Source organism: Rhincodon typus, chromosome 16 (genome assembly GCF_021869965.1).
Source record: "Rhincodon typus isolate 14 chromosome 16, sRhiTyp1.1, whole genome shotgun sequence".
Lineage (NCBI taxonomy): Eukaryota > Metazoa > Chordata > Chondrichthyes > Orectolobiformes > Rhincodontidae > Rhincodon > Rhincodon typus.
Window position 1 is genome coordinate 52,475,351 of NC_063347.1, and position 9,311 is coordinate 52,484,661.

Consider the following 9,311-nt stretch of genomic DNA (forward strand, 5'->3'; position numbering starts at 1 on the left):
CACATTCTATACTTCTGTTGGCCTTCTGCTGCTTTGAGCCCTCAGTATAAAAACATAGAAAACAGGTGCAGGAGTAGGCCATTCAGCCCTTCGAGCCTGCACTACCATTCAATATGATCATGGCTGATCATGCAATTTCAGTATCTCACTCCCACCACTTCAGTATCTGCTGTCCTTGATGTATCTTAGGAATTCTGCTGCCTCAAAACCTTTCAGACAATGATTACCCCAGTTAATGCTGGGGAAGATGAAATCCCCCACTATCACCACCCAATTACTTTTACACTTCACTGAAATTTGCTTCAATATCTACTGTTCTATTTCTCATGGACTGTAAAGAGGCCTATAGTACAGCCACAGCAATGTTATTGCTCCTTTTTGGTTTTTAAGTTCTAACCACCATTTGAGGAGCCTTCCAAGATGTCTTCTCTCCTTACTGCTGTAATAGATTCCCTGATCAAAATCACAACATCTCCTCCTCTTTTGTCCCTTCCCCGTCTCACCTGAAGACCCTGTAACCTGGAATATTGAACTGTCAAACCTGCCCCTCTCTCAACCATGTCTCAGTGACAGGCAATGACATCATTACCCCCATGTTTTCATTTGTGCCCTCAACCCATCTGCCCCTTGTTCGTCAGACTCCAAACATTAAAATAAATACCATCCATCCTTGACAAACTCCCTTGTGCCTTAATGGGCCTATAATGTCTGCACCTTCCATTCATCTTCTCCTGTTGAACATTCTCTATGAATCTTTCACCTTTCACAGTATTAGGGATTGATCTGGAGTCTCTACATCTGTTGAAATGAGTGCCTGCGCTTTCTCAGCACTAGAGAACAGACTGATTGCAGGTAAGAATTGTTAGACCCTATCCATCTTTCAGACATCATGACAGGGTTAATTAATTACATCCACTACTACTGTTGCTTTGACTGAAAAAATCACTAATAGAGTTGGTACTGACAGCTCCTGTCAATTTGAAGAATGTCCTTATTGAATGCTGGACAGTATCTTCAACAGACTCACTGTCCTGCCACTCCAAGGCCATATGTTAGCAAGGGCAGGAGACGGAATTAGTTTATTCTCAGCCATACAACTTCCTGGGGTTTTTAAATTAATGGGAAACTGTTGAACCTGCTTTACAGAAATAATTCTTGATTTACAGGTTGGAGAACGGAGACGGGTTATTTAATGTTTTCAATTTCTCAGAAATTGGTCACTGTCTCATCTGAAGCAGATCGCAGCAGTTACAATTGTTTCAATCGAACCACAGCAAACATTTCACTTATTGGAAATGTCCTAGTCTAGTGCACTGCCCCTCAAATTGCTGCTGTTCTCACTGTCCTGTCTCACCTCTCCCCTAACTCCAGTTTCTCCTTTGTGTTGCATCCTCTCTGAGTGTAGCTCAGCCTATACTTCCCATGCATTTCAGACAAGTAGATTTCTTGCTAACATGCAGCATGCTGAGGTTCCCCATGTATATTCTTGTACAGGTTTTAGTTGCCACTCTGGAATCAGGCCCATCAATGCTGTTTCCACTTCTCTCCCTTTTTCCTTCCCTTCCTCATATCTCCTTCCTTCTCTCAGCCCATTGGTATTTGTTATGGGGTCAACCTGACCAAAATTAATGACACAACTTCAAGGAAACAGGGCAGCAATTATTTATTTCATGGAAGCTTTGGCGCTGTGAATTGTGAAGCTCACTCTGGTGGGTTATAAAACACCTTTGAGCTTTATCCAGATTGCAGCACGCATATTACAATTTCTACACTCCAATGTCCATGTGTTTCATCTTCTCTTTGATTCCCCACAGGCCTTCATAGGCATTGTCTTTCCTTTTACCCAAGGTCTCTGTTATTTGTGGCTTTGTGCTACTAACCTTGACAATGTCAATGTCTTGTTCGTTATTCATTTCTCTGTACTAGCTTTTCTTGTTTCTGACTAGATAGCTAAAGCTTTAACCCTTAATTAACCTAACCCTTTCAGCACTCTACCTTCACAAATCACAACCCTACACATGCTGTGTTTTTTCACTGTCCTGCACTGAAGTAGCTGAGACTTCCTCCTATAATTTCCCACAGCACCCCTCTATGCCTCATTTGGAATCTCCAGAAAGGACCTCAGGGCTCTTGATGCTGTCTCCTCATGAACATCAGATATGATTTCCCTCTTTGATTCTCTGCATGCCTGGTGCACCCACCAAATTCCCAACAACCCTTCTCTGTGCTCTAGGTTTTGACCCTTTGTACTCTGCCAGTGGATCAGCTGATGCCATTCCCTTCCCAGCTTTGCCTCAGAATATTCCTTCAGCTGAGCTCCCAATTTGCTCAGACTGAGACCTGGCTGGTTTCTCATCTTAGCCCCCCATCCCCCCACCCCCAGCAATGTGGACCCACCAGCTTGCAATTGAAAACACTTCAGGTGGAGTGTTTGGGTGAACCTGCCACCTACTGAAAGCAACAAACAAGGTTCCCTGAGAATTATTAATCAGTTGCTTTTGGTCAGGTCTGCAGACTACCTCTATCCATTTATTTCTGAGCACAGCTTGGAAATGTTGTGCTCTCTGGACAGTTTCTACTCTGACTCTGTAGTACTGTAACAAAAACAGAAGATTTTGGAAAAGCTCAGCAGGTCTGGCAGCATCTGAGGAAGGGTCACTGGACCTGAAACGTTATTTCTGATTCCTTCTTCACACATGCTGCCAAACCTGCTGAGCTTTTCCAGCAACTTCTGTTTTTGTTCCTGATTTACACCATTCGCAGTTCTTTTGGTTTTTATTCCTGCAGTACTGTCCCTTTCTCCTGTGGAGCTTTGGACTTTGCTAAGACATTGTCTGACTTGACAAGATAGGCTCAAAATGCCGGGTCTGTAAACATTATAGAAACAAAGATTTGTGTGATCTGGCTTTCTGAGGTGGTGAAGGTACTGTCTCAGCACACACAGTCTGCTTCTGTTAACTACTTAAGGGTGGACTGGGGTTCATTATTGTACATTGGCTGTATGCTGGCTATTCGGCAATTCCTCTTCCCTCTGAGAACAGTGAACATAAAACAATCTATTGGCTCATGCTGTGGCTACATTCCTTGCAAAGAGACCTGGATTTGCTTCTGGCTTAAGTGTAGATCACATTGTACAGCACTCAAGCACTTTATGACATTAATCAGATCAGTGTGATCTTCTGGAATTGTTTTAATCCCATAAGGGTTGAGAGGTAGTAAGTTTCCAGATTTTTATTTTATGTTCTACCTAGCTTCGGTTTTGCCTGTTCTTTTTTCCACCGTTCTCATGAAATTTTGCAGTTCCAGTTAGGTGGTAAAGGCACATATTGTGATATGCTTTGGGGTTTTTTTTGGGAGTGTGAGGGGCTCAGTTGGATGGACCAACAATTTTTCCTGTTCCTTTTTGTTCATACATTACAGTGGCAAACACACAGCTCAAAGTTCAGGCCCATAGCTCAGCAAGTACTGGGCTCCCACATGTGCACCAGAAGCTGATGGTAACGATCATCAAAGGCTGATTTATTACAGAAGTCTCCCTGCTGGACCCCCCATTAACACCTTTGAGTCACAGAGACTCACATCATAGAAAAGGCCTTCTGTCTATCCTGTTCATGCTGATCAAAAACTACCACTTAACTGTTCTAATCCCATTTTCCAGCACATGCCCCACAGCCTTTTATGCCTTGGCATTGCAAGTGCTCATCTAAATATTTCCTCAATGTTATGAGGGTTTCTGCCTCCACCATCTTTACTGGCAGTGAATTCCTGATTCCCACCACTCTGGGTGAATAGGTTTTTCCTCACATCTCCTCTAAACCTCCTGCTCCTTACCTTTAATTTACATCCCTGGTCATTATTCCCACATCAAGGGGAAAAGTTTCTTCCTGTCCACCGTATCTACATTCTTCAGAATTTTAAACATCTCAATCATGTCCCTTCTCAATCTCCTCTACTGTGAGGAAAACAACCCCAGTCTGTCCAATCTCTCTTCAAAACTGAAACTATCTAGCCCAGACAACATCCTGGTAAATCTCCCGTGCGCTCTCTCCAGTGCTATCACATCCCTCCTATAACATGAATTCCAGGACTGCACATAAGACTCTAGCTGTGCTGTAACCAATGTTTTACACAGTTCCAGCATCATTTCCCTGCACTTGAACTTTATGCCTTGGCTAATAAAGGCAAATATTGCACATGCCTTCTTAACCACTTAATCCACCTGTTCTGATCATTTAAGGAGTCAAGAGACATGGAGGTCCCTCTGATCTTTGGTGCTTCCCAGAATCCAACTGTTGTCATTATGTACTCCCTTGCCTTGTTTGTCCTACCCAAGTGAACTCCTTTGGATTGAATTCCATTTGCTACTGATCAGCCAGTCTGACCAGGTAATTTATATCCTCCTGTAATCTGAAGCTATCCCCACCTCACAATTTACTACCTCTTCAATTTTCAAATCATCCACAAATTTAATGATCAAACTTCCTATATTTAAACACACATTGTTTATATATGCCACTAAAAGCAAGGCCCCCAACATTGATCCCTATGGAACCCTGCTAGTCACAGGCTTCCAGTCACAAAACCATCCCTCAACCACCTGTTGCCTACAACTCCAGCCTATTGTGGATCCAAATTACCATATTTCCTTGCGTCCAAAGTTCTATAGCCTTGCTATCAGTTTCCCATGTAAGACTTTATCATAAGCTTTGCTGAAATCCAAGTAGACTACATCAAAAGCATTGCTCCCCCTGACCCCCTCTTTGAAAAATTCAACCAAGTTGGTCAGACATGACCTCCCCTTAACAAAACCATGCTGATTGTTCTTGATTAATCCCTGCCTCTTCAAATCCAGATTAATTCTGTTCCTCAGAATTGCTTCCAATAGTTTCTCCACCACTGAAGCTAGACTGTTTGGCCTGTAGCTTCCTGGTTTACATCCCTTACTTCTTTCTTGAATAATGGTCAGTCCTTCAGTCCTATGGCACCTCTCCTGTGGCCAAAGAATTGAAAATTATTGCAAGGATTTGAGTTCAGAGGTGGGCAGTCTTACTGCAGTTATACAGGCCTTGGTGATAAGTCTCGGGTATGGCATGCAGTTTTGGTCTCTTGACCTTAGAAACAATATACTCACTATTGATGGAGTACAGTGGACTCTCTAGAGATGGCACAACTGTCTTATGAGGAGAGACTGATTCAATTGGGCACGTACTCACTACTGTTAACTAGGATGAGAGGGGATTTGATTGCAAGTGTAAAATCTGAAGAGGGCTGGATAAACTAGAGGCAAGAAAGTTGCTTCCCCTTGTAGGGAGCATTGAACCAGGAGTTGCAGTCTCAACACATCCGATGTATCATTTAGGACTGAGCTGAGGAGAAACTTCTTCACTTGGAGGCTAGTGAACCTGTAGAATTCCCTATCATGGAAGGCTTTGGAAGCCAGGTCACTGATTATATTCATGAAAGCTAAAAGAATTGTAACTGATATAAATCAGAAACAAGGACAAAAATTTCTGGAAAAGCTCAGCATCTATGGAGAGAAATCAGAGTTGATATTTTGGGTCGAGTGGCCCTTAGAACTGTTCTAAGGGTCACAAGACCCAAAACATTAACTGATTTCTCTCCACAGATGATGCCAGACCTGCTGAGCTTTTCCAGAAATTTCTGTGTATATTCAAGAAAGCAGCTGATACATTTTTGAATTTGGATGGGTTATGGAAAGTAGCAATATGGCATCGAGACAGAGGATCAGCATTGGTCTTGAATGGTCGAGCCAACTCAAAGTGCTGAATGGCCTACTCCTGTTCCCTTTTTCCATGTTTTCTTAATTGTTTCTAGTATTATGCTGCATAAAGGACACCTATCAAACAAACCAATGGTCGATTTTTTAAGAACTTGATGAAGTGCTTTGTAACTTTGTTGGCAGGTGTAATGTGAATGTGAGCTGTGTTCAGTGTCACAGGAACAGTTTGGAAATATGTTTCTGAAGAAGGGCCCAGACCCGAAATGTCAGCTTTCCTGCTCCTCTGATGCTGCTTGGCCTGCTGTGTTCATCCAGCTCTACACCTTGTTATCTCTGGCATTTGCTATCCTTACTGTTTGCTATATACTGACATGGTAACTTTGCATTCTTTATACAAGTACAATCAAGTCCTGCTGAACATCAACATTTGTAAGTTTCATGACTTTGAAACAAGAATGGAAAAGTAAGATCACTTAGAAGTGGACAACCTCACATTTCACCCATGTGAAATTTCATAACTTTATCCCTAATCAGTTCTACTATACATTGTTTCAGTAAATGGTCACAAAAACATTCTACAAACTTAACTTACAAACCATCTTTGCAAATTTACTTGTCTCAGTCTATATGAAAACTAAAATCCCTCACAAATATTATTACACTCTCCAACAATTTTACTCAAATTATTAGTCTAGCAATAATTTCCGCCATATTTTGACTGGTTATTCCTAACCACCATCTATTCTCACTAATATCCTTATCTAATCTTTTATCAGGGCTGCCCCTCCCTTTGTCATTCTGACTTTTCAAAAACAAAAATGGATACACTGGAGCTTAGTTCCTTACCTTAGCCACCTTGTAACCATGTCTTTGTAATAGCAATTAAATCCATTTTGCCTCTGTTGAGCCACTAGTTCATCTCTCCTACTGTGAATGCTTTATACATTCAGAGAAACATCATTTAGCTTTTTTTCCTACCATGCTATACATTGAACCTTACTGGCCAATATTCAGTTTCTGTCACTCAGTTTTCCACTCTTCTGCTATGGACCTTCATGCTAAAAATCCTGGACAGAAAAGCATGATGAAGGCCTGGCTTCAGATTGCACTACATTAGCCTGACCAGGATTAGCTGGCTAAGATGCAGTGGTAAGGGTAGACTAACAGTGCTGGGAATGAGTACGGTTATCTTGAAAAAGGTCATGGAATACCATCAGTGACACTTCTGAGGCAACACATCAGCAACCCTACAATCCAAGGACAAACAGGCTCATATGGTGCAACAGTAATGTCCCCACCTCAGGGCCAGAGTTCAAGTTGATTAGAAAATATCTATCATCCATTTTATAATGACATACTTTTCTTCCTGCCCCATAACCCTTAAATCTCACCTTTAGATCCAAATCTGTTTAACTTTGGTCTTGAATATCCAACTTCCACAACTTGTTGGGGTAATGAATTCCAATGAGTAACTCTCTGTAAAGAGTAGATTGGTGTGGGGTGCTACAGGCTCTTTGAATAGAGATCTGTCATTCAAAGACAGTCTGAGACTGCCCCACTGTAGAACAACACACATTGATCTTTTGGCTTTGGTACACTGCAGCATGTTGAGGCTGAGTAACTCCATCTCATACAATGGAAATTCACACATTGTTCCTTGCCACTGACAGTAGGAATTGTGAAAGGTCTGCCAGGTCACAGTGCTCCTGGATGCATTCTCCTGCACACCACCCTAACCTGCTCACCACAGGGACTAATTTAGCAAATCCGTCACAAGTGCGTGTCTTCTTAACTGTGGAGACCAAACTGCACAAAGCACTCCAGATATAGTCTCATCAAAATCCTGTACAATTATATATTTAAATATATAAAACATATTTATTCCTCAACTCCAATCCTGTTGCAATAAAGGTCAACTTATCATTCACCTTCCTAGTTTGCTGCATCAATGTTTTAGATTCCTGCATTCCTTGTACAAACACACCCAAATTTTTCTGAACCCAGGTCTCAAGGCTCACAGATAGGGAGAGTACCACTGCACCAATCTTTTCTCCTATTCTTTAACTCTTTGGCCCTATCCTTCACATTTCAAACAGTTGGCTTAATAGAATATGTCTTCTTTGAAAGAATCTGCTATTACAACATTTAAAGTGTATGTTTACCGTCAGGATTGAATCAAATATGCTAATGATGAACCTCCTAATTGGGTGCTAGGTTTCTAAGGTTAAAATCCATCATTAGAGCTAAGATCAAGTTTTTGTTTTCCTTTGAAGTTTTGAGAATTCTATCCTTTTTGTTGGATCGATCAGCATACTGTGGGCAAAGGATACTTACATTAAAAACATATGAATTGATGAAGCCAGACAACTTCACTACCTCCTGAAGCTTTAGTTTTGAAGAATGGGATAGTAACAAAGTTATTTCCACTAGAGTTTACCATACCAACATACCTTGCTCTCACTTACTGGCTGGATGAAGGCAACTCTGGAGAATCGACACCACCTGAAATGTCATTAACTAGAAGTTCTGCAGAAACATGCTCTTTTATTGCTAGCTATATCCATGGGACTCAGAATAGTGGCTTTACACTGAGGCAGTGACTCAGTGCCTAAATTGTGCATAATGAAGTGTTAAAATTCAGCTTTGGAACTACATGTGGTGCCATATACATACCATGGAAACTGCCAGTAAATCAATGAAATCTGTAGAGTACTTCAGTTTCTTTTGAATGCAATTTGTCTGTTATTGCATGTTCAATTTGTGTTGATTTTGGTTTGATTTTTAGTTATAAAAGTGAAATTTTGTGCATAGATTTCTTCCTTTGGCACCTTTAGTTATTGGTCTCCAAACGGACTGTAAGGTGTGACATAAATGAAAGTTATTTTTGGAAAGGCTCCTCGCAACATCAACTGACATGACTAAAATAGGTTCAGTAACAAAGCTACCACTTGGCCACTCGATGCCAGCTTATCCTGCAACAAAATCAAATTCACTGCCAACAGTTGCAAAAATCAACCAACTGAAAAAGCTATTAAAAAAATTGTTCCTTTTAAACTGGGTTAAAGCATAAAGAGTGCCTGAGGACAACAGAGTTAGACCTAAAGTCTCATTACGACTGGAGAGGTTCCAGAAGATCAGTTGACTGGAAGTTACTCAGTCTCATTCATGCTCAAACTCAACTCTGGCAAAATAAGTATCAGCATGTTTACCAAAATCTTCTACTGAAATTTACAGCTTACTTCAGAACTCCCTGACCTTTTTGATTCTCACAATTTCACTTCACATGAAATGCCAAGGCCTACTGTTTGTACTATAAAAATAACATATAATCCTTGTCACAGTCAATAACCTACATTTATATAGGTCTTTAAACATAGGAAAAAAATCCCAAACCCCTTCAGAGCAGTAATTTCAAACAAAATTTAACACCAAGTCACATAGCGAACTATTAAGCTAAAAGCTTGGTCAGAAACAAACTTAAAGCAATACTTTTAAAAAGTCTGAGATAAGGTGTAGAGCTGGATGAACACAGCAGGCCAAGCAGCATCAGAGGAGCAGGAAGGCTTCTTGG